This window comes from Camelus ferus, chromosome 14, assembly GCF_009834535.1.
Source record: "Camelus ferus isolate YT-003-E chromosome 14, BCGSAC_Cfer_1.0, whole genome shotgun sequence".
Taxonomy (NCBI): domain Eukaryota; kingdom Metazoa; phylum Chordata; class Mammalia; order Artiodactyla; family Camelidae; genus Camelus; species Camelus ferus.
Window position 1 is genome coordinate 12,613,948 of NC_045709.1, and position 26,663 is coordinate 12,640,610.

The following is a 26,663-nucleotide window of genomic DNA, read 5'->3' on the forward strand; positions in this document are numbered from 1 at the left end:
GTCATCTGTCAATGGACATTTAGGCTGTTTCCATGTCTTGGCTGTTGTAAATGGTGCTGCTGTGAACATTGGGGTGCAGGTGTCTTTTCAAATTACACTTTTCTCCAGTTATTTGCCCAGGAGTGAGATTGCTGGATCAGATAGTAAGTCTATTTTTAGTTTTTTAAGGAACCTCCATTCTGTCCTCCATAGTGGCTGCACCAATTTACATTGCCACCAACAGAGTGGGAGGGTTCCTTTTTCTCCATACCCTCTCCAGCATTTATTAGTTGTAGATTTTTAAATGATGGTGTGAAGTGATACCTCATTGTAGTTTTGATTTGCATTTCTCTGTAGAGTTACTCTTAATTGAACACTACCATGTGTCTGACACTTCAGATCCATGATCTCATTTTACCTATACTTTCTCTCTGGAAGGTTGTTTCCGTTGGCTCTAGATGAAGAAACAGAAGCTCAGAAAAGTAAAATGACTCTGAAGGTCACCTAGTTGGTAAGCAGTTGAGCCAGGATTTTCAGTCCAGGTCACATGGGTTCCTGAAGCTTGAGACTCTTTTCATGGTACTGGTCCCATCTGTGGCTGGGCAACAGTGTAACCTGGTGAGTTACAAAACAGATCCTTGAGTACGTCCCAAGCTCTTCATATCCCCAGCCCAAGCTCAGTGCCTTGCACTTGGTAGGCACATAGTCAGTATCAATTTGATCCCAGCAGGTTTTGGCAGGTAGTGAGAAATCTATAAAGTTGAGGCATGGAATGACCATATACTTAAAAACCAATCTCAATATGGTTGTTGAAAGGAGGTGTGTCCTTTCTCCATATAGTACCACAACTCTTGTCTCTTCACTCCTAGTCTCTAAAATGGGCATAATTTCTTTTCATATCCATAACTGAAATGTTCTGATCACTCAACGCGTGGTTTGAGAATCGTACTTTACAACACAAATGTAATATATTATTATTGTAAGACAAATTATAAGAAAACTTCCATACATGAGTGACCAGATTCACTGAATCCTATTAAATGAAGTTGTAGGTCAGAGTGCAAGAGGTTGTTCACTGGGAATATAACTTAACAGAGGTTCTGGGAGACCCACAACCTGAAATCTGAATAGCCCCATTGACTTGAGATGCATTCTCATGTTAATAAAATGTTATCGGGTCCTGAGGCTATACACAGTGAATATACTTGGAAACTAGACTTTCCCCTGTCTTACTCTGAACGCCTGTTTTTCTTTTAAGCTTGAAAGGTAACTGAGTTCAGCTCTTTTCTGTTGCTTCCTTCCACCAACAGACACGAATGTGAGAGCAAGGATAGTTTGGGATAGAAGAACGGGGTATAGTCATTTCATGTTCTAAGTGCGTTGGGATGGCAGGTGGGAGGTAGGGCATGAGGGTACAGACAGTTCATAATCACATAGTCAGCCCCCTGCTTCCAGCTCATGTCATCAGTGGTACAAAGGATGGGTTCATAAAAATGGAAGATTCTAGGCTAACTCGTTAGAAAAGGAATGCCCAGAATCTCAGTCAGAGAAACAAGTCTTTGGGCACTGGACAGTTCTGTCCTCCTGTGAGGGCTACAATACAGTGAGTTTGGCAAATTTTACCCCAATCAAATCTGAAAGGACTGTGGAACCCATTTCAAATTGAGTACTCAGAGAATCTACGGTTTTGTGAACTCCAGCTGTGGAAGGGGGTTTCTTTGAATTATTTTTCCTTCAGTTTGATGCTATTGGGATAATTGTTCGCATTAGTTAGAAATGGTTTACATGTAAATAAGTATACAGACTTCATTGGGATTATGTAAATAATGCTGGGAGCAGAGGTTAAAAGCGGGTGGAAGCTGAGTGGGGAAGAGAGAGGACACGGAGGAGTCAGGCTCTGGAGCCAGACTGCCTGGGTTGAAATCCCGCCTTTGCTGCTTCCTGAAGTAATGTATCTCAGGCAATTTACTTTCCCTCTCTACCCTCCAATTTTCCCTTATATAGCATGGGGATATTAACAAGCTATTAATTAATATTTCCTCATCTGCCAAAGGTAACAGCAGCATCTGAGGCCAAAGCGCTTTAAGCTCTAATTACTGCTTTTCACATGGGTGGTGATTTCAGCTCGGTGGTCCATAAACTCACACCCACTGCCCAGGGTATCTGAGCGGTGCTATGGGGCACCCCTGACAGAATCCCCTGCTGGAGACCCGAGACTCTCCAATATGGTAATGGAGTGATTTTTTTTCCTTCTAATGGGAAGCGGATGAAGTTAACATTCAATGACTGTTGTCTGCGGTTTTAAGCAAGGTCACCACGTCCTTGTACCCCTCTCTGAAGGGGGATGAGAATGTGCACTGTGTTCACACTCCCCATTAAGTCTCTGTTTGCTTAGAAATCATACTCACTTGCTTCTTTCTATAAGAATATGGAGAAACTTGTCTCACAGCATCCTAAAGATGTCACCGTGGGCCATGACATCGTCCCTGAGGACCTTACACAGCATCAGAGCGCCCTGTGATCCTAGCCACAACATTCTATGGACTCCTTAAGAGGAAATCATGTCTATTATGGAGCTTTGACTATGTGGAAACGTTGGGATTGGAAACAAATATAATTGCTTTCCATTGCTAATACAGGCATACTTTATTTTACTGTGCTTTATTGTGCTTCACAGATACTGTGTTTTTGTTTTTTTGTTGTTGTTATTGGTTGTTTTTTTTTTTTACAAACCAAATGTTTGTGGCAACCCTGCCTCAAGCAAATCTATTGTTTCCATTTTTCCAGCATTTGTCTCTTCATGTCTCTCCGCCACATTCTGATAATTTCGCACATTTTAATCATTGTCATATTTGTGATGGTGATCTGTGATCTCTGATATTCTCTGTTACTACTTCGACTTGCTGAAGGTTCAAATGATGGCTAGCATTTTTTAGCAATGAAGTATTTTTTAATTAAGATATGGATGTTGTTTTTTAGACATAATGCTATTATTGCATGCGTAGACCATAGTGTAGTGTACACATAACTTTTACATGCACTAGGAAACTAGAAGTTTCATGTGACTCTCTTTATTGTGATATGCTCTTTGTTGTGTTGTGAACCTGCAATATCTTCAAAGTCTGCCTGTATTTTGCTATATATTTCCCAGGCTTTTTCCCCCCTCTTTATGTATAGGTTTTGGTTTAAAAACTGGTGATTATACTACCTGTGAAATTTGATATTATGTGTGTCAGGGGGGTTTGCTTACTTTTGTAAGTATGTTCTATCTTAAATTTCACATAAACAATTTTCATAAATTTTATAATATTCATTGTAATATAATTTATAGTGTCTTTTGTTATTTGATATTGAAGCTTTTTAGCAGTCTTACACTATTACAGCTAATTCTTTGATGCCCATTGAAGTTTATTTCCTTAAGATATTTTCCTAGAAGTGTTGCGGAAAAATGTGTTACAGCTCAGCCTTATAGCTCGGTGTTACAGCTCAGTTTTGACAGCAACCTGGATCCTGGCGAGAGACCAAGCAGCACTCGGAGGGTTGGAGAACTCCCGCTGGTTTATTACGCCAGCGGACCTCAGAGGAGTTAACACTCCAAGCTCTGGACCCCGTCTGTAGGTTTACACCGGCTTTTATAGGCTGCCAGTTTACACTTTGCAACATCGTATGTAAATGAGGTATAAGAAAAGTTGACTAATTAAGAACAAGCTTTGTAGAAATGGACCAATCAGGAGGGGGAGAAATAATCAGGAGTGAGCTCCATGCAAATGAAGTACTACAAATGAACCAATCAGAAGTTAGGAAAGTGGATTAATCAGAAGTGAGAGAAATAACCAATCAGGAGTGAAGGAAATAACCAATCAGAAGTGAGCTCAGGGAACCAATAGAATTTTAGGGACAAGTAAGCCGTTTCAGAGGCAAAAAGTAAGATAGAGCCTCTGGGCCAGGGAACTGGATGGTGCTGGCAGGAGAGTAGTGGCCCTGCTTGGGTATCCTGCCAGTCTTTTTATGGGATGTCCCGCCTCAGAAGTAGAGTTACCAGTCAGGGCTATAGATATTTTAAGTCTCTTAATATAAATAAGTATTCTGGAAGATTGGAAACAATGTATGTGACCAACAGTAAAGGTATGGTTATATAAATTGTGGTATTGTAACATGAATGTCATGCAGCTATGGAAATTACTTTTAGAAGAATGCTGACATTGCTCATAGTATAAAGATTTACCTTTTTTGGAGAAAAGGTTTATATATAAAAACAGAAACCAGACATAAAAGAAATGCAGTAATAAGACTGAGTTCCCCTACAACCGAGTTCCTATTCAAAACTTTCTTCCCTTTCTTGTTCTGTACCTGTTCCTCTTCAAGATTGAGGGGTATCAAAGAAATGGGGGGATCATAACTGAGCAGAACCCTATTGGGCCTTCCCAGGACAGACCCTCTTCCCCTACCATGTCCTCTGCCTGGTTCTTGTTTGTAGAAAAACTTTAGCCTCCTTTTGGCCTTCCCCAAGTTCCAAAGAACAAATTTATTTGGAGAAGTGAGAAAATGCAGAAAGGGAGAAAAAAAGTCAAGCAAGAGAAAATAATAATAATTTAGTCATTACAAAGTCTTTCAAACCTTTTCCCTGAAAGCCTTCAGAGAGTTCTGTCTTTTGAGCATTAGTTGCCCAGACTCCTTGCTTGGTGCAATAAATGGCTGCACTTTCCTCCACTGCAACCCAGTGTCAGTTGATTGGCTTTACTGGGCTCAGGTGAGCAGACCCAAGTTGAGTTTGGTAACCATAATAGCTTAACAGTGAACATCTTTGGTTATAGAATTGCAGATAATTTTTTTTCCTCCTTAATTATTTAAATGCATTCCAAAGTTTCTGTAAGAAATATGTATTGCTTTAATAATCAGAAAATTGCTTTCTAAAAGCATCCAACTAAGTGCATGATGGTGTTAAGGTTCATATGAATCCTTTTGGCTTTTTAAAAGCTCTTGAGAAAAATAACATTATCGATTTTAAGAAGAAAATGGAACTTCAGTTCTCCAGGCTGTTCAGTTCTTATGCTCTAGAGTCGATTTTTGGAGCAATCAGGGGATGAAGCCACAGATGGAGCCCATTATTGTTGCCTTCACCCATTAAGACATTTGCTTAAACTCAACTCTTTGAATAGTTGACTAAACTGTGTACACATAATGTGTTCATTCATTAACTCATTCATGTATTCATTCAGAGCTGTTTACTGAGTACTTACAGTGCTTAGGACTGTACTAAGGTCTAAGAGATAGACGAATGAAAAACTCCTCTTGCTCTCTAAAAGGTCACAGCTTAATGTACTTTCACAGGCACGTGACTCATGCCAAAATTTGGGGGAAGTTATCAAAAGTAATGTAAATTTCTGCCTTCTTGTTTCTTCAACAGTTTAAATATTTCTCCTGATTTTTTGACTTCTCACCTGTGCAATATCTATTACTTGAGAACTGTCCTGTCCAATACAGTAGTCATGAGACACACACGCAGTTATTTCAAAATTAAATTAATAATAAAATTTAAAATTCAATTTCTCTGTCACACTAGTCACATTTCAAGTCCTTATTGGACTGTGTGGCTGGCGGTGACCACCTCCGGCAGGGCAGATGGAGACTATTTCCATCATCACAGAAAGTTGCATCAGACAGTGCTTCTCTAAGAGGAATTAGAACACCCTTGTTTCCCACCAGCTCCACTCCACATCCTCACCAAGTTCTTCTTAGACTGGTATGGTCGCCCCCCCAAGTGAATGCCAGGGACTTCCTTCATCGTTGATCCTGTCTGTCCTCGTCAGACAGACAATCCGTAAAGAACCATGATGAACTGTGGCTTCCCAGTTTAAAAATATTGGTTGCTTTATCTCTTGACTTCCAGATGAAATCCAGACTCTATAGGCAAGCCCTGTTACCCATCCTTCACCTCTCTTTCAGGCCTTATCTATGATGTCAGCTAGTTGGAACCATCCCCCATCTCCCAAGCTCCTTCTGCTCTTTCTTGCTTCTGAGTTACCCTTCATGCTAACCCAGCTGTCAGAAATGTCATTTTCTCTCTTTGCCCAGACTAGGAATCACTTCAAATGCCACCTCTGCCCTGAGTCTGTCTTTCATCTCCAGTCAGCAGTCACCCTGTCTCCCTCCTTGCTTATGGCTCAAAGTTTGTAACACCTACATGGCATTATTGCATAAGAGATTGCATTGTGTTTCTTGCTCATCTTTTTGACTGCAAAGTTTTAGAAGAGTTTAAATGTGCCATGGTAGGACTCATGGATTTTTGTTGACTAAATTTAGATGCACACAGCAGTCACTATCTTTATTTTAATTGCACTATTTGAGTGCATTAAATACCAGCCAGGCCCTTAATCCTCATGAAGTTTGAGTTGATTGTCCATTTTAGAAAGCTAATAATTTGCTCACATGCCTGATGTAATTGGATGGACTGGAATTTAGCCCTGATCTTTTTTGCAGGACTTGCAGGAAAATCAGGGTCCATTAAATACAGAGGAAGATCACATTAACAATGGAAAAAATTCTGGAAAGCAAATACTTAGGAATGAGTAAAGACAAGCTGGATCTTTAGCAGCTGCCCTCTCCAGCTTTAGTTTCCAAATTAAATGAATAATTAAAGCTTCTTGGAGGCTTTGTGGTGTTATTGTTTTAACTGTTGGTGTTATCAGTTCACACAGCGTAGCTGCAATTTTGTGGCAGATGCTGAGCTTTTCGGCTAATTACACGGTCACAGATGTGGCTGTAATTCCAGCATTAGCGACTCCTTATTTGCAGGAGTTGCATCCTTTCCCTATACACTCCAGCAAAGCAGTATTCATTGTATCCGCATCCAGCATCATTTTTTCCCAGAGTGGAGATGGAGTAAACCCAGCAACTGATACACCTGAGAAATACTGTACCACTGACAAAACTAGAATTGTCTCTCTTTGGGGCATTTTATAAGCCTGATTCATCCATCCACCCTTTAGAGACTATGATTTTGTCCACCTTGCTTTGTTCACCTATAAGGCTTTTATGGACTTATTTCCGTCTTGGTTTGTACTTTTATTGCAGCTCTGTTCTCTCTATTCAGGACATTAAAAAAAAGCCTAAACAGTTCCTACGTCTTTGGGCATCACTGAATAGGAAGGAGAGAGAGAAAAGGAGAGGCCACGTTCCCCACAGGATCCTCTTCCTTCCATTATTTTATTTATTTCATTTTTTGTTAGCTATTTATTATTCCTTTATTTGTTGTCACCTACTTTCCAACTTCTGGTACAGGAACAGCAGTTTGGATTTTATTTAAATTGATGTCTGCTTTTAATTTCAAGTCTGTTACCTCTTCTTGTTTATGTGGACTGTGTTTTTGTTTTGTTTTGTTTGTGGATTCTAGATAGAAGTCGGTCATTTACTCCAGCTCTCCAGAAGTTGCAGAGAAAATCAGGGTCAGTCATTCAGAAAGCCATAACAGATTTCTCTATTCCTTCAATGTATCTCTTAAAAGAGTCATGATTATGAAAAGTCATGGATAAATCATATATAAGCATATTTAAGATGAATAGGGAGCTGACAGATTATCAAGTTTAACCCTTTTGAAGAAACTTCAGTTTAGGGAACTAACGTACCTGTCCAAGGTCCTGGTCCTGCTCAGGGGCAGCCCTGGGACTAGAACCCAGGTTTCTATCTTTTGCTCAGTGCTCTATCAAAGAGATTCTTTAGCCCTAGAAATCAAAGAAACTAGCAGCCTTACAAAGCAACTATTCAGGGTTGTACAGCAGTGTCCATTTCATCCCAATGGTTAGCATTTAAGTTCTAATACCATTGTTCAATGACTTTTTTAAATTGAAGTATAGCTGATTTACAATTCAGCTGTGTACAGCAGAGTGATTCAGTTCTACACGTATGTATTCTTTTTAAGATTCTTTTCCATTATATGTTATTACAAGATACTGAATACAGTTCCCCATGCTCTACAGTAGGTCCTTATTGTTTATCTATTTTATATGTAGTCGTATGCATTTGTTAATCAGTGATTCTTGTATAGCAGTTAATGATGTGAGCATCAAGGACAACCACTTGACAAGATGCCACAAAACCCTCCACAGGAAAAAAGAAACATATCAGGGCTGAACAATTTGCTGGCAGATATGTTTTAATAGGAAAGGAGAGATGGGAGTCTTTAAATGATACTGGGCAGATCACGCACGAGAGATGGGGTGAAAGAAAAGTAACCTAATAGATAAGGAAGGCACAGGAGCCACATACACTGGACAGGTTTCCAGTAAGGAAGTTTTTGTCCACATCTTCCACATTCATGATGAAGGACATAGAATCTGAAATGATATCTGCAGAGTCACATGGGCAGAGTCTAAGTAGTGAGTATTGGCGCTAATGCATTTTTGAAACCTCGCACTATGATAAATATCTAAGGAGTATTTTTAAAATTAATAAGCAGCATTCACGGCCATGGGACTGAGGAGCACTGTGCTCGGCCCACGTTACTCCTCAGGACGTGGGAGCCCAGGGCGTGGCACCTACGCTTACCGTCTTGTGGGGCTCAGGTGTCAGCAGACAGTTCATTACAATTACCAGTGTCTTATGTGATCTAACAAGGTAATTACAACTTGATTTGATAGTTAAGATTTTCTCCATGTGGCTAGACTGGTAAAAACAGAGTTTACCTGACCTGAAAAGTCTGCCTTAGAAGTTGCATCTTTGATGGGAGAGAAGAGCGGGTTATGGAGGAGCGTGAGAGGGGAGGTTAGTGTCATGATGTTAAGGACAGGATGGGGAAAAGGAAGAAACTGCCCGGGGAAAATGGAGAACCACTTCACAGCTGTCTATCACCTCTTCTCAGAGCCTGCAAAGGCTGATGATTTACTTAGATACTTTTATAATTCTTCCGAAAGTGGATACGATTTTTTAAAAATTGCTTTCCTTCCTGTTTCTCCCTGGGGTAAATAGCAAAAGCAATGAAAGAACCTGTCTCTTTTAATGTTTCTTAAAGCCCTGCCCACACAGTAACCTACAGCACTCTTTACCATGCAAAGTCTCTGATGTAATTCTGTGGACCATACACAGGACATTAATGTGGGAACTTGCTAACTGTTGTCAAGTGCTTTTACAGCATAAAAGCACTTTCCGAGCCCAAGTGAATGAATGATTAATTCATAGAAGCCTTCAATGAGCTATGGAAGTCCTGAGCCTTATTCCTGTTGTTGTCATTATCTTTCTTATTTCACAGTTGGACACACTAAAATGCAAGACAGTTAAGTGCTTTTACTCAAGGTCACTGAGGAAGCCAGCGGGGCAACGGCAGCCGGACAGGAGAGCTCCAGGCGGAAGCACGGTCCTTTTCTACTAAAAATGGAGAGGTTACTCTTTTGTCTGCTAAAAATCAAGCCCGAAAGGCACTGTGAAGGGTTTGAGAATTGAGGACTCTCTAGTCCATCTCTATGTGTTTCTTGAATCATGTCAGAGGGGCACATAGTTAAGGCCCAAATTGACTGATGGTCCAACTTAATCATTTTTAAGAATTTTGGGAAGACTTTCCAGAGGGCCCCTTTTGGTCTGTAAGATCATTTCCAGAAATTTCCAAGACAATATGCTTAGTTTTTGAGAAGGAGCTCTAGTTTCACCTACCCGCGAGTTAACGACGCCCCTTCCTTCGGATGGAAGGGTAAATGTGCCTCCCCGGAGCTGAGTGCTGATCCCTGTGTAGGCGGCGGCTCCCTCAGAAGACGCAGGCTTCGTCCTGGGGTCTCTGTTGTGTGCTAAGGACCAGTGAAGGAATGAACAAGCACATTCAAACAACTTCTCATAATTTTTCATAAGCAGAGACACAACTTCAGCCTTTTCTTAAGGGCTGCCCACTTGTTTTAAATTAACGAAGCAGAGCAATCCAGCGAGGAGCTAAACTGTCTTCTCTTTTGAAATCAGACACCCTGATAAGTTAGCATTTCTTTCTATTCTATCAAACGGGCTCAGAATGACCTCTGCTTTTCAAGCTGGTGAGATTACACTTCCACTTGTAGTGACAGATTGCTGTGCCTCTCTTGCTGACAAATCTATCTTTAGAGTGGAGCCAAGACACCCTGACTGCCGTCCGCGCATTGGCAGTGATGCTCAGTGACCGCCTGGGGTGGTGCCGTTTGCACCCTGTGCCTGCTCCCCGGGGCGCCGGGATGGATTTGCATGTATATAACCATCTATAAGTGACAGCACGGGGCTGTATACATTTTTAAAACATTATATTAGCTGATAAGGTCTATACTATTGTGACAGAGTCACTTCTATCCACACACAGCAACTGTATCGCTTTTCAGCAGAAACTGAAAGCAGCATGAGAACAAGCAGAAGTCCCTGCCCAGAGGGAGGCGTAGTCAACGGTGCTGACCGAGCGCAGCCCAGGAGACACGAGGGAGGCAAAGATAAGGAACTTCTGGGTCCGTGTCCCACGAAGGATTCCAACCCCAGCCTTCATCGGATGCTTACGGTCTCATTGGAAAGGAGAATAAGATATGTAGTCGGTCCCCGCTGACCCTGAAATGCTGTATGGAGAGGGTCTGAGGGTCAGCCAGTCTCAGGTCCAGCCCTTCTGCTACCATGGACCCGAGGCACTCTGGCCAAGAGCCTTTGTTTTCTTGCCAGTGAAGTTATCATGATGTCGTAGAGGGTTGTTGTCAGGATTAGAGACCTTGTTTGAAGAGTGCCTACCACAGCCTAGACCTTTGTAAAAGATCAGTAAAAGCCAACTGTTATTATTACTAACAACAGTAATGGCACAAGCCAGTGTGTTCTCAACACCAAATTAGAGATACAGGTGCAAATGGTGTAGGGGGTCAAAACAAATTAAATTTCTTTCACTAAAGTGTCTAGATTTTGTGAATTTGGGCCTATTGGTAAGTTTCCTTTAATTCTATCGTGATTTCTTTTGTTCCCTGAAAATGAACTGAATTTCATCAGTGCCTTCATATTAGCTACCTCTGGGTTATTTGCAGTGGGAAAAGCCAACGAACACAAAAATAATTGAAATTCGAAGGTAGAGCATCAAGAAATCCTATTTTAGTCTACTTTCTAGTCTTGTCTTGCGTTTACTAGAATTCTTACAGAAACCGACCAGGTAGCAAAGTGCACTGGTTTTCATGTTTCTTTCCCTATTTCTTTCCCGTTGTCCCATGGGGCTGCTAATGAAATGAATGAAAGATGGCTATCAGGTGAGACAAGCGCAGAGTTTCCTTCAATCATTTATAAATTAGATGATTAATGATAAAATACCTGAAAAATAGCCAAGCCCACTTCTCTGAATCTGATACACAGATACAATTTTCAGAGAGAATTAAAATGCCTGTGAAGCATTGTTCAGTTAGAAAGTGATGGTGTTGATAATTCAAAGTATGAGGCGTGATTTACCAAAACCCTTCCTATTTGCACTTTGCATGCAAGTATTATTTTCTCCTGCTGATTTGTCTTCCTTGATATTTTGCTTAATCTGGTATTAAATGTAGTTGGTATTCCCTGAGCCGTAGCTGACTGATGAGGGGAGAGTGACCCTGATGGCTGGGAGGTGTCAGCAGAGACTTTTCTGGAATTGTAAATCGGCCTTGGAAAATCCACAGGCTTACGCGTGGATTATTGTGAATTGACTCTAGATGAAAACTGCCAGGTTTGATCATTTGTTTTCATCACTGTAAATATCAGTAAGTTCCCTCTTGCTATGCAAGGAATTGGGGGTGGGGAGTCCCATCAGTCATTCTGAAGGTTAGGGTGACGGCAGGCAGTCACATATACAAATCTCTAGCAAACTCGCCTGCCACGCACAGACCTGCGTCTCCTGTTTTGAGATTCATCCCCACCCTCAAGTGAGAACTACTGCTGATACAGTGAAAGATATTCCTGAAAGTAGTTCATTGCAAGAGTGGATGAGGTGAAGGCTGATATTTAAAAGCCTCATAACTGGCTGTACCCTCCTTCAAGGATGCTAGAATCTTTTAGAGGAAATTCATGTTAATTGGAAGGAATCCAAAGAGGAAAAGAAATCATCTCAGTACGTGAAAGGAGTGGGGAAAAGAATAAAAGGAAAGGGAAGACAAGAGAGGGAGGAGGGGTGTGAATTTTACACCAGTGACTGATTTTCCACAAGAGAATCAACCCGGTTTATAATTCAGGATCCTGTGTTCATTGACGGAATGACTTGTCGGACCAGCCAAGGTTCATTAAATTGTCTTGTAACAGCAGTGTGCTAAAGCAAAATTTAAAAAAAACCACCTTTGGAAAGTAGAGCTAAAAAGTCCCTGTGTAAGTGTACTCCATCAAGTGAATTTTTTTTTAAACTGAGAAAAATAACGTAGTATTTATTCAACTAAGAAGATAACTAAGAATTCTCGTGGCTGTGATCAGGGTTATCCTTCTTCCTTATGGAATGCCAGATTTGAAACTACCTTAAACTTCTCATGAATGGTAAGGGCAGACTGGGCTCAGTGTGTCTCATGCTGTTCTCTTTCGTGGCAGGACTAGAGCGACAGGTACTCACAAGTGATGGCTGCGTATCTTTGGCTACTTCCTGTTTCTCAGTCAATAAGCTTCTTCCATTGGCCGCTCCATCTTCCTCTCCACGTTGATTTTTGGTGCTTTTGTAAAATCCCACATGGGGCCCACATGGATTCTGAAATCCATGAAGAAGACTGCATCAGTATTTCAAAAAATTAAAAGGAAACAGAACCTATAGCAATAAGCTGTGTATTTCATGACATCATGAAATACTTTTGCCTGAGGAAGAATTGGATGGGAAGCAGCAGCATGTAGTTTTGCTAAAAAATTGTGATCAGGTAGACAGGAGTTTGGGATAATCTAGACCTGTTGTTCTTGTGTATGTGACATTTTTATGTTAGACTTGAGTTAGGGGCAAAGAAAAGTTCCACTTTCTGGTTGAGTTCTAGAGTCACAATATGGATACCATTTCTTGAGCCCTTGCCCCAGACACAAGGCCTAGGAATAAACAGGCAAGAAGGGGCACATTTTTGACAGCTGGAGAGCTGAAACAGGGCAGAGATTGTGCTACAAAATTTTTTTCTCTTTTTAATGTGTGTTCAAATAAATCCCCTGCTGAAGCTCTTCTCTTCCAAGTACCACTACTTTGCCAGCTTTCACACAATTGAATTTTCCACATTTGCTGTCTTTAGTTTCTCCTCTTTTCTTTTCTTTCCTCATCCTGCTCCAGTGGGTCTTCCTTCTCCGTCACGCTGCTAAAACTGCCATTGTCCGGGTTACCTGTGACCTTAATGTTGCAAATCCAGTGGCTAATTCTTTGCCCCAACTTACTAAATCCCTGTGCAGCATCTGACATGTTGAACATCTCTCCTTCTTGAAATAGTCTTTTGGCTCATCTTCCAAGATATTATGGCCTCTTCATCTTCCAACTCACCAATTATTTTTCTCATCTTCCTCTGCTTGACCTGTTAGTTTGGACAGGATGGATTCTTCTTGAATATTCTCTATCTGCATTTACTTTTTATGTAATTCTATCCAAAACTATGCTTTAAGTGTCATCTACATGCCAGTAATTCCTAAATTTTTCACCAATCACTGAAGGTCAGATAGCCAATTGCCTACCAGGCACTTCACATGGTACGTCCAACAAAACATGGCCAGAACGAACTTTTGATTCTCTAGATCCACATTCTACGATTCTAAAATGTGTCCTTCTCTTAGTGGTCATCACAGTCTGATGCCACTATCCAGCTATAGCTCTGAACTTTGGAGTCATGCTTGATATCTCTTCTTCCCCCAAGCTTCCCTTCTACCCCATCAACAAGGACTCAAGTGATGTCACACCCCTGTTTAAAAATCTTACAGTAAGTTCCCATAACTGAAATAAAATGCAAACTCATTCCCCTGGCCGTGCATGATCTGACCCTTGTCTGCTCCTCTGAATGCATCTTGTACCTGTCTCTTCCCCCTTTTGTTCCCTGTCTTCCAGCCCCAACAAGTTCATTTAACTTAGGGGTCTTTATCCTCCTCATTACCTATTCCTCCCTGTCCTTCCATCTTCACATGCTGGCTGCTTTCTCTTACCATTCTGGTTCCATCCCAGGTCTATTTCATGAAAGCAGCAATCTAATTGCACCGCCTAAATTAGCCCCCTCCGTCCCACTCACCTTCCATTACATATACCTGTTGTATTTTTTTTTTTTACAGCACTTACCAACATCTGAAAAGATCTTGCTTCTCTAAGGATTTGATCATTGTATTTTATTCATTCCGAATGTAAGCTCTAGGAAAGCAGCAACCTTGTCTGTCTTGTTTACCACTTTAAACCCAAAGAATAGAACAGTGCTTGGTAGAAAGTAGGTGCTTACTTAATATGAGTTGAATGATTACTGAACAAATATTTTAAAGTAATTCCTTTTAGCCCTTTTTTTTGACTGTGAACTACAACACTACATTTTAATTGTCTCTTGCATAGTTTTTCATTGCCGTTTTTTTTTCAACTACCATCATATAATTAGCATTTGTTGTTAAGACATATTTTACAAATTTTTTTAATCCAAGATTAATACAAGTTAGTTAGGCCAATTTAAAAGTATAAGCAAACTACAATAAGAGGGGAAAGCCAATCCACAGTACTCATGAATAATTTGTACATGATTATCTGCATATGGACATATAAATATATAATACATCAGATTAAATATTCATGCTGGGAATTATAGTTTTTAATAGCTAAATAATGCCTTTATCCCTATGACTATGTCATAATTCATTCATTTTTTAATACTGTGAATATTCAGTCAATTCTACTTTTTCAACGCTAAACAACATTGTAACATACCTTTTTCTGACCTTTAAAAAGTAATTTCAAATTCTACAATGTCAAGATTTGTTGTGTTAGTAATATTGGTAAGACAGAAGCTTGTAGTCTCTTTGTGTTGACTTCATGTTAATCAGAACATGCCGAAATCATAGCTGCCTAATCCTGCTATGACTTGCCATCTCCACATCTAATCTTTCTCCAGGGATTTCTCTCGAGTGAAGGAGGTTGGGCTTTTAAACCAAGGAGTCCATGTGAGAGGAAAGGACTTGAGCGGTCCACACAGAGATACTCCTGTTGTAGCATTGTCTCTAAGACCTATCCACAAGCCACTAACTGAAACAAATCCTTTTGGTGTAACGGTAAATGGCCTTCCTCCTGGGGGGGTTCATCCTTCTCGTAAAATGGTGATATCACTCATTCTTAGTAGTACCAGAAGGGACCTTTTATCTTGGACGACAGCGGACAAATGACTGGGCCAGCTGAAAAGAATTATATTAAATAGACTCTCTGTATGAACCATATATATTTATATGAATATAAATGCTTCTATATCAAGATGTTAGTATAAAATTCAGATGGAATTATCATGTGTTTTGGGTGGTGAGTGCTTTCACTTAAATAGGCATAAAAATCTTTATCCAGGAGGTTAACGTTACGTATCTCATAGTCCAAGTCAAGCTTCAGATTTTCTTCCTCTTGTTCTTCACAAATACTCTTGTTTTTATACCAACAAAACCTCTTTCCAGCTGACACCTTTGGAAAAATCAGTGCCATAGTATTAATGGGGATTTTTCTGTGTTTGTAGAATTATGGGTGAAGTTTCGCCTAATTTTTATTTTTTTATTTGTATTTTCTAGTTTGTCAAATTGACTGGTTTGCAGAGTTTCCAATAACATGGGATAAGGCTAATTTTATACTGGAAGTTTAACAAAGCAGGCCATGAAGTAGGACATGAAGATGCTTCGATCCCCGTTAATGGGTTTTTGGCTCTCTGGGAGTCTGCCTCGAACTGGCACTTGTCTCCAGTGTACTCATGACAGTCACAGGGGATGGGCAGAGTCGATTTGCCCTTAAAATGTTTTCCGACCCAGCCCCACAGAGTGCTGATGACGGTGAGGGCGTGTCTTATCTCTCCCTATTTTGTCCTTCCTTTTTATTTCTGTCTCTCTTTTTTGATTCCTAATTGTAAACGCACAGTAGCTTTGCAGTGACCCCGAGACAGCTCTGGAAAGCTCTGCAGCTGCTGCCTCACCCTGTGGCTGTGAACTCCTCTAGGGAAGGGGTCAGAGACCTCCTCTATGAATGGAGATGAAGCACTTCTGGGTCAACCTCTGCCAAGACTTTCCCCAGTTCTCAAAGGATGTTTTCTGAACTGTGATTTCCTACCTCTCATTCCAAAAAGGCATTTGTGTCATCTTGCTGTCACTCTGTTCACGACCACTCTAAGTGGGATCATCTAAAAACCTAGGGAATTGAGCTAGATTTTTTAAAAAGGCAGAAGACACACACCAGGCACATGTGACGTGCTGTTAGTGCGCAAGCTGGGCAGTCATGCTTGTGTGTTTGTAGGTCTCCTCCCCTTTCTAGTCGGTGAGTACCTTCAATTGTTATTTATTCACGATCACATTTCCAGCATTTGGTACAGTGCCTGGCACCCAGGCACAGAGGCTCAGAAAATGGTTACAGTTTAGTTCTGGTTTCCTAGGAAACCAGCAACTGGGAACAACGGAAAGTCCAATAAATATCCAATTGAGTCCACAAAGCCTTCTGTGGATATTTGAAATTTCATTCAGATATCGCTTCTCAGAACTTCCATCAATCACAGGGCCAAACACACCCACTCCTTGAAGGCAGGGACGCTCACTTCTTAGAAGCCTCCATCCCTGTGCCTCCTCAGGACGGAGCTGCGTGTATAGGAAGTGTGCTGTAGACACCACGTACTTTAGTTTGATTTTGTAAATGGAGAGACTGTCCTCATTTTGGAACATTTTCTTAATTCCTCTCAAACTTGGGCATTGGTTTCTGGGTCGATGCTGTTAAATTGGCATAGATTAGCTTGTAACTTCATACTTCCATCAGTACTTTTTTTTTTTTTTTTTTTTTGATAAGTTTATCCATGACGGACTTTTAGGGAAATCAGTATACAGATGGTTCATGCGCAGTAACATCATCCTTACTTATTAGCTACTTGTTGATTCCATGACACCCCCCCCCCCCCCGCAAGGTGCTTCTTGTTAACCATGAGAAACGCTAGGACCAGAACCAAGAAATCCCTTGTCTTTTTTTTTTTCCCTCTCAAAAGTCACACTTTCTTCCTACTTAACTAGGGAGCAGATGCATCAGCAAACAAGAGACATGTCTTAATTAGGGATGGATTCCTGCATGCTACGAAAGTGCCCTTGGTTAATCCACAGGACACTTGTCCTTCCTGACAGTTTCCTAAGGTAGGCAGCTGGGGGGTTCAGTAACAGAGGCAAGTTCCTCTTTACAAATCCTCCTGAGACAAAGAGCATGCTTGCAGATCAAGTTCTGCTGCTTAGCATGCTATTCTGTAGTGCCCATGGTAGAGAGATGCGAATAGAATTCTTAACATACTTGGGAATAAGTTTCTTCCCATGAAACTCACTCAGATGGGCAGAAGCACTTGAAGTGCTGTCAGGAACTAGCGACGTGGTGCTGACTGTATATACAACAGCGGCTTAGGGAGAGGAGACAGCCCGGCCGAGGTGGAGCCACTAGAATAACTCAAGTCTCAGAGGAGGAATCTGGGCTGGATGAGTGTCGCAGCTCAGAAGCAGGGACCCGGCCAGCGGGGACCTGGTGGTGGTGAAGTCAGGGGAGGTGGAGGAGGTTTGGGTGGGCTGAACCTGAGAAGACCAGGCTCTGAAAGCACAGAATACATACTGAGGAGCACAGGGAAGTGAGAGTGAAGTTTCAAAGTGTCAAAACCTCTTTTTTTTACTACTCTTGTTTGATCTGTTACTATTTGCAAATACTGTCAACAGCTGATCAAATGTCATCCACTTCATGTAACCACAGAGACAATGCAGAATGCCCTCCTCACATTTAATGTGGCTCAAAGGCTCAAAGAGTGTGTATTTCATTAAATGCGAAGGACACTGCTTCTAAGCTTATGAGTCTTTATTTGCCATCGTCTTGAAGGGAAGAGGCTCCCCACAGGCTCTGGGATGTTGAGTACATCCACGATTCAGTATTATTGTTGGTGTCACGTTTCAAATACAGTTTATATACTCTTCAGACCTGAAATACATTTTTTCACCCTGCTTAGGTTCCTAGTGATGCTACAGTTGGTATAGATTATACTGGAGACTTGAAGAAATACAGTAAGAGTGCACTTTGCCCTCAATTTGGTTTTCGTTAACATTTTTACTTACCTTCAGCAGAATCTCTTTGGGCTCAGCCACTCTGCCAAATTCTTAGCAGATCTTTAGTAAAAATTTTAGAAGTTATGCCAAGGACCAAACAACCCTTTGGCACAAGATGTTTTATTTTAGTTGCAAGCCTTTATTCAAATAGTATCCATCAAATTAAATTAAAAAAAATTTTGGAGCAGGAGGTAATTAGGGTTACTTATTTATTTACTTTAATGGAAGTACTGGGGATTGAACCCAGGACCTTGTGCATGCTAAGCAGGTGCTCTACCATTGAGTTCTACTTTCTGTCAGTCATCTAATTGACTTTAAAATAGAACTTATTTTTTTTATTTTATACTTCAGATTTTTATTTTTAATTAATACACGTTTAAATAAAAGTAGTTGCTTTTATACAGACCGAAAAACTAGGATGTATGCTCCATTAGGTTAAATACAACATCGATCATGTGTTTTTGCCATAATTCATTAATAAGAATAGTAAATAATCAGCTCATGGGAAAAAGTAGTTAATTTTTTAGATGAAATAACTTTAAAAATCACTGGCAATGTATAGTCAGGACACAGATATCAGCAGGAACTGTCACCTACATAATTTTCATTTCCTGTGGCATGAAATTAACCTTAAGAGTATCCTTTAAATTAAAAGTCACACTCACTTGTTAGTTTGATTCTAGAAGAGTAACAAAGAAGATGAAGAAATGTTATTTTCTTCTTTTAAAAAAGAGATCCTGTTTAAACCAATGAGGGAGAATTAATAATGTGACATTTTAGATTATGAGGTAAAAACCAAGTATAAATAAAAATAAAAAGTTGTTACCCATTTGTCTTGCCACATTTCTTCTTACATGAAAAATTGGAACACTGACCCAGACTAAAAAAAAAAGGAAAAATAAAGACAAGTGAAATTCTCTCCATGAAACTGAAAAGTAATTCATATTGTTATTTTAAACAAACCTGTAAAATAGAAAAGCTGTATTATTACAAGTAGACAGTTTGTTCCTTCTCTTTCTAACGTCACGTTACTTAAACTTTTTTTATTGAATTTTCTCAGACCACAAGATACAGAGTGTTTAACACAGGATCATAAAAAAGACATACTCATAAAATACCAGTAAGCAGAGACTTTGTGGCAGAATACTTCTGATGTTGCAACTGCAATTTTATTCAGGAAGAAAAACTATCCAATCTTGCCCTTAAATCAGTGACTGTATTGAATAGTTACCCTTTCTCCAAATTCTGTCCTAACATCGAGGACATTTTGTGTAATTGAAAATTTACTAGACAGTCATCAAGTTTTTTTTTCTTCCCATTTCTCTTTTCATTTCTCTAGAGGAGCCGAGGAAGGAAGAAATTGGACTAAATGTGCTCTTTGGTCATATAAAAAGAATCCAGAGGAGATTCTGAAGTAGCATTGATGGTTTATTGAGCTTTAAAGTTGCTTTTTGCCAGGATACTAAGTTGTACATCTAAATATGAATTTGTGAGAATTTGTATCGGCCGAACAGCTGGCCAGGACATTCACATCCTCGTGTAAATACGTTCCCATTTGGGACCGCCCTCTCAGTTCAGTCTAAATGCCTACACTTGGCGTTTTCAACCACTCGGGGCTCTTTCTGTAGCCCAGGGGCACTTGTGAACAGCCTCCAGTTTTGCTATAATGTCCATGTCATTTACTCTGTTACTGGACGTAATATTTGGCTCTTATAAATGCTAAATTAAAAAAATTGTTTTGTATTTTACTTTCTACTCCTGTTTCCTGAAAGCTTATTTCATACTGAAAATCGGTGTGTGACAGGTTCCTGTAAAGTGACCCAGGAAAGAACTCTATGGATGACATTGAGGGGGCCTACTATTAATGTGCCTGATAGAAGCCTTCAGTGAGCTCAACTCTGTAAAATTTTGTCCATTAACCCAATAGAAAAAGTGAACTTGGACCCATTTATATTGAAAGAAACTAAATTAAGTTTGAATAGCACGGTGGGGGAACAGAAATGCCACATCCTTCACCTGAACTGCCATTAGCTTTCATTCTTACACTCTGGAGTTTCTGAGGAACTCAGTGGTTGCCTATAGGTTTTATAATCTCTGTCTTAGTGCGGCATATTAGACAGGTAAACACAAAATGCATTTTGTGTTCAGTTTGTGTGTGTGTGAGTCTGTGTGTGTGTGATCTTGTGTCTTCCCGTCCTTATTCTAGAAGAGTTGGACATTACCCTGAAGACCTTTGGTTCTGAAAGCACACCTGTTTAAGGAGACAGGTGAGGTGGCACCAAGACCTTGCTGGTGTGGATGTATTGAGTGTTACTGAGTCCAAACTCGACCCGCTCACCACAGGACAGGCCAGCCAATCGGGAGACGAGGTGGAAGGAATAATGACTTCATTCAGAAAGCCGGCAGACTGAGAATATGGGAGACTAATGTCCCAGAGCATCATCGTACCCAAGTCAGAATTCAAGCTCCTTTTATACTAAAAGAGGAGTGGGTGTGGTTGCTTGGTGCAAACTTCTTGGTGCCACAATTCTTTGTTCTTGCAGCTCTCCATGTGGGTCAGGTCAAGATGTTCCTGTAAACCTCCAACAAAACAAATGTTATTCTTTGTTCTGCAACTTTTCATCTCTCTGTAAATGGAAAAGTGTTACACTCTTAAAGGTCACAGCCTTGAGAATGGGCTATTCTGTATATCTTAGACTGGAGGCAACTTTTTTTTTTTTTACAAAAATTGCAGAACCAGTATGGCTAAGCCCAGAAAACAGAGCACAGGGTTAGAGCTAAAGGAACAGGTCTAATATGAAGTTAAGTTTGTTCTTCCCTATTACAGGAGGACCAGGGCCAATTTGAGAACTCACATTTAACAGGAGAGCCCCACGCAAACCTCTGTTCCCCACTCCCACGCCCACCGTCCGCCTTCAGCTGTCCCCTTCATTCTGTAATTATGACTCACGTAATGAGAAGTTATCACTAGAGAGCCAATACCTTCAAGGGATTTCAGCGGCAGTTGCAGAAAGAACTGTACCAGCCCCGAGGACCACTGTTAATAAAGAAGAGAAGAAACCTTTCAAGTTCATTAAGAGGAAAAAAAAAAAAAAGTTTCTGCCCTCACTGCCAAGCCTTGGCATATTCCCCAGGAAGTAACGCAAACAAGTGGAAGACATGTGGTGTTTATCAGACCTTAAAGCAGAAGTCCTGTGCCAATGAAGACACCAGGAGAATGAGAAGGAGGGAGATGTTTCTGCATGGTGGGCACCTCGCAGTCTGCCTTGCACACAATGGTGGGAGGAAGAGCCTTTAAGAAAGGTGAACAGAGTTGCAAGCTGGAAGGATGCTAATAACAAAGGAATGGACAGTGTTTTAAATTGGATTAAACTAACCAGTGATTTTAGCCGTTGTTATCTGATTCTTTTCTCTTGTGCAAATGACTGAGTAGCATATATTTGAGAAAGGATTTGCTCTCAGCCACAGGGAGAAGGCGTGTTTATAAACTACTAGAAGTACCAGGCGAGCAAGAAGAGGTTACAGGAAAATGGACTGAGAACCAGAAGACCTTGGATTCAAGTTTCAGTCTCAGCGCCATCACCAGTTTGCTGTGTGGTTTGGGAGCCACCACCTCATCTGTGTGGAGTATTTATTCCCTTCCTAGGATGCCCAATGGGAAAGAATAAATGCCTTCCTGGTATCTCATCCACACCATAAGGATAAGGATCATTTGATGATGAGTTGCTGAAAAAAAAAATTTAGAGTAATCCCTTTTTATTGAAAAAAATTTGTATTTTTCTAGGATAACAGTGGATGGGAATGATAATCAAGTTTATGTAAGTTCAAAGTTTTGTGCTACAATAAAAACTTCTCATGCCTTAAAAATGAATTATAGTGCCTTGGTTAATTTCTCTGTAAGGTGGGCCATCTTAGCTCCTAATAATAGATGTAACACACGTGGTATAATACATGTATAAGTAACAAGACATAAGGCCCGCTAAAATCCAGTTCAGCAGGAGATCAGTATACGTTCTTGGTAAATCTATGTGCATGGGTTCAGAGCTGAGGCTGGGAGGCAGAGAGGCTTGAGGGAGTCTCTGAGGCACTGGGACCATATTGTGACCATTTTTATAGAACCTCTTGGATGGGCTGAAGGGCTATTAGTACACCGTTTCCGTCTGCCTTGGTCAAGTGACAGCCCTCTCCTTTCTGCCCAACTTATCCTGGAACTTAAAGTCTCTAGGAAGTTCATGTATGAATGTCTTTCAGGAGAAAATGCTGAGGGTTTGAAACAAAGCAGTGGCGGTGAGGATGGAGAGGAGGGAACAGATTTCAGTGATATTTTCAAGGAGGAAACTATAGAAATTCCTGCCTCTTTTGTGTGAAATAGCCTTCCCTCGTCCTCTGGCCAACGCTTCCTCATTCCTCCGTCCTTCAAAATTCAGCACAAGCATCATTTCCTCCAGAGGACTTTCTTCCTCACTCTGATTGGACGTCCTCCCCGCATCCAGCGTCTCCTTCTGCCAAACCTGCATTACAGTTGCTGATTTTCTTGGTGTCTCACGGCTGGTCTCTGAGTCCTTTCAGAAGGACTCGCTTATTTCACTCACAGATCACGGTGCCTCGAACAGAGCTTTGCTCATTGTAGATGTGCAAAGAGTATTTATTGAGCAAATGTTTGAAGGTCTCAAGCGGAGATGAGGGAGAAGGGAACATCTAGAATGGTGATCAGATTCCTGTCGTGGACCCCTAATTGAAATGTGTAGTATGATTATGTAATAACATTGTATAAATTGAAAAGCACTATCTAAAACCTGAATAATTATTACACTTGTTTTGAAACCAGTATTTTTTTCACTCAGGTGCCTTTAAAAATTAACTTTCATGTTTAGAAAGTTGTTGACTCACGTATCAAGAATTTTTATGTCATTTACCAGATCTGTTTTTATTATTAACTATTTATTTTAAAATCTTTCATTCATATATCATGGGACATGCATTTATGGGTGGGCTTGTTCCTCTGCTTAGGAAGTTAGAAATACACGTGTGTAGCCGGAATGCAATCTGTTAAATCCCCAAAGAAAGGAAATTTTCATTTTGATTTACTGGGATTTTCTTTAAAGTCTATTTTTGTAATTAAAAGAAGTTTCCTTTTCAATTTAGTTCCTAGCAGCCAATGTTTAATTATCATATTAAAAAAAAACTGACACACAATGGTAATTACAAAGTTGATAGTGTGAAAAAAAATAGAATATCAACAGAATAAATTGCAAAATTTTAAATTAAATTGAAACTCATGAGTCTCCAAATTTGACAGGAGCTTTCTTAATGAATTAAACATATTAGATGGTTTTCCTTTGCACTTCTTCGAATATGCCCAGCACAAAATATTATATTTGATATGAGAGATATTGAAGAAGGGGTTATCTTGCCCATTCAGTGTAGTCAAATTTTACCAAAGGAATTTTTCATTTCAGCTAGCCTATTTTGACTTAGATTACAGATATTTTAAAAGTGAGTAGAGAGATGAAATGATTAGCTGGGTTATTCAACCCCAAATGTCACTTCACTTTAAATCCAGGAGATAAATACTCCCCTTACAGGACTTTCCTTATTTCTTGTGACTCTTCCTCGAGGTGTAATTAATCGCTGTCAGTTTGTATCCACCTAGCACTTCACGTGTGTTTCTTCCGTAGTAACGATGCCGTCACAGTGTGATTGTGCGTGTCTGTGTCCGAGACGACAGCTGGTGGTGAGAGCCTCGCAGAAAGCAGCGTTGTGTGTGGCATCTTTCAGTCTCCCTAGTCCCCAGCACGCTGCAGGTATTCAGCAGATTCTTTGTGAAGTGATTTTCCTTCTGCTTTGCTTCTGTTTCACTTTGGTGAGGAGGTAGATGGAGCTCCCTTGGTCCATCAGAAACCACAAATGTCTGGTAGGAGTTCACTCCATTAGCCTATTTGGTCTTGCCAAGACATGACTTATTATATTCCTTGAACAACTTTTTCCTAATTTATTTTCCATCCTGAGCACTTACCCATTTGCTTGCTCTCGAGGTCAGAAGGAAGCAGAGTCATCATAGCGGGTGTTTGGGGGTTGTTCCCAAGTGTAGACAAGCATCCTGAGAACCTCAGATGTCCCACATTTTGTGTGAGTGAAGCACAGTGAAGAAAGACATCAGCTGCATGGAAGGAGGAAAGAGGCAGAGGGCCATGAGCTGTGTCACAAAGAGGGGGAGAGAGTGGTGGCTGGTGGTTTGCATATGATGGAGAAGGGGGCCAGGACCGCGATGCGCTGAGGGACCAGGAGAATCTGAATCTCAGGAGTATTTTGGACGTGAAGTTACTTCCTGGCTGCTGGTAGCACGGAGTGCGTGCGTGGTGCGTTGTGCGTTGTAGGAGGAGGGAGTGAGAGAGCAGTGGGGAGGGGAGGGAAGGGAGGGAAGGAAGCTGTCGGGAGGCCTGGAGACAAAAGACAGAGACCTGAAGTGCTCTGGACACCGCTCTCCTGGCCAGAGAGTTGAGTAGTGTCTGCTGCCACGACTGGTACCCGAGTGTTAAACCTTTCTCAATATGATTTTTTCCTGGAATGGCTCCTGCTGCTCTAGGCTTTACAAGCTGATGCTAGCCAGAGGCAGACAAACTCAGTAAAAACATTCCTAGCAACACTTAGGTGTTGACTTGAGAAGAAGGTTGAATTTTGAACCTGTCACAGGTTTCTTCGTCTTACATCTTGGCACCTCCCAACTGTATAAATGGTGAAAAGAGGGTACTAATCGTAACATGAATTCACTTATGAAATTGGGATTGAGTTTTTGATGGAAGAAAAAAAGAATCGAAGACTGGGCTTCCTCTGACAGTTTTTGCCATGCGTAAAGAAATCCTACATAGTAGGTAATGAGGATGTAAAAGGGTAATGTTGGGTATTTTTGATCAGGAAGCTGTATTTGGATAATTTCCTGGGGACCATGAATAACCATGGTGAACTTCAGGGTGCAAATTATGACATTATATTTAGGACATGGCCTTGGATGAAGACATACATCATGGAAGCGTTACGCTGGTGACAGAAATGTCAAGGTATTTCATGAAGCTTGGCCCAGTTCAAGGAGCCAGCCAGCATCTTTTATTTTCAGGAACCGCTTGATGGTAGATGGTCTGTCTGATAATAGGAGCCAAGCCCCCGTCCCTGCTGCCCTCACCAGCTTGGTGTTTGGAATCAGGGGATTAAGGACCAGGCAGAAATGCATGATTACTCTACAGCAGCTGTAAAGCGATCTGTTTCATGTGCTTTGTCTATGACAGAAACATGGAAAGATAAGTAATAGGAATGAATTAAGAAGTAGAGAATTTTCAGAAAGGCAGGAGGAGAAAAAGTGATACAGGAATCTCAGAAATACACAGATCTGCTAATGTGATTAATTTGCAAGGTACAGAGCTGGAGGGCGGGGCGAGTGGCCTGTCTCCACAAAGAGCCCCACTTTGATCGAAAGGCTGCTATTTAAGAGGGAAACACTTTTTCAAAGAACACGGAGGGCAGTGCTCCAGGGAAGGGCACGCGCTTTCTGTCCACGGTACCACACTTCCCATCATAGTCACAGGACTTTAGAGGAAGCCACCACTGTGCTCAGCCAGCCCAATTTTCTGAGCAATGGGAGACCGTCTTCCAAACACGCATCTCAATAGGTCATTACTGGCCTCTGCTGGACAATTTTTCAGTGAAAGGAACTCTCTTCACGCAGGTGGGTGCTTTCTTCTTTGTGTGGAGTCAAACCAGCTTCCTTATAACACTGCTGCCTCTGCCTTCTGAGGCCACCCTGAGATTCTGCCCCTTGAAACCATGTAGGATAGATTTGATTCTTCTCTTATTTCCTCCAGATGAACACTTCAGATAGCTTCAGACAAGGATTGTGAAGTAATTCCCCAGTTTGTGTGTTTTCTACTGACATGATGTACGCAGCTCCCAACCCGTCCTTCTGGAATTGGGTGCAGGACAGTGGGCAACGGAACGGGTGATATGATCTGAGGATGGTGGAAGTTTTGTTTCCTTTAACCTAAAATTGCAAGAATCAGGTAATGGCCATTTGAAGCCCTTGAGTACATTGGGAAAGTATTTCCTAAATTAGGAGAGTGAGTTCTTAAAGATCACAGAGACAGGAAGACCCTCGAATTTTTGAGCTCTCGCTCATGGACTGTCCAGGCACCCCCCCCCCCACTGGACATGTTGTTAATGAGAGATTGAGCTGCCACTAGCTGTCTCAGGGCCCCCTAAAAATTAGTATCGGGGAAGCCATTTAAATGCTTCAGGAGGGGAGTGATTGTGACGTGTTATTTTATGGCTGTAGTCTGCAGCCTGGTGGGCGTTTTCTCTTTGTGGTTCCTGATTTCTATGAAATCGCATGAGAATAAGGAAGCTCTCAGCTGATCAGATCTTCGAAGACCCTTCCTTTATTGCTATAGCAACCAGATCTGTCCTTACTTCTTAAATTAGTTAATCAATCGTGGTCC

General features: G+C 41.0%; 1 protein-coding gene and 1 long non-coding RNA gene across 3 annotated transcripts in view; both read left to right on the top strand.

The window, feature by feature from the left end:
* LHFPL6 (LHFPL tetraspan subfamily member 6) overlaps positions 1 to 26,663 on the top strand; it is a 196,140-nt gene that overhangs the window by 81,328 nt on the left and 88,149 nt on the right. The gene's annotated exons all lie outside the window — the stretch shown is intronic.
* LOC116668553 lies at positions 334 to 22,048 on the top strand. Its single transcript, XR_004325690.1, has 2 exons — positions 334 to 490; positions 21,005 to 22,048. It is a non-coding gene; the product is annotated as an uncharacterized LOC116668553 (long non-coding RNA).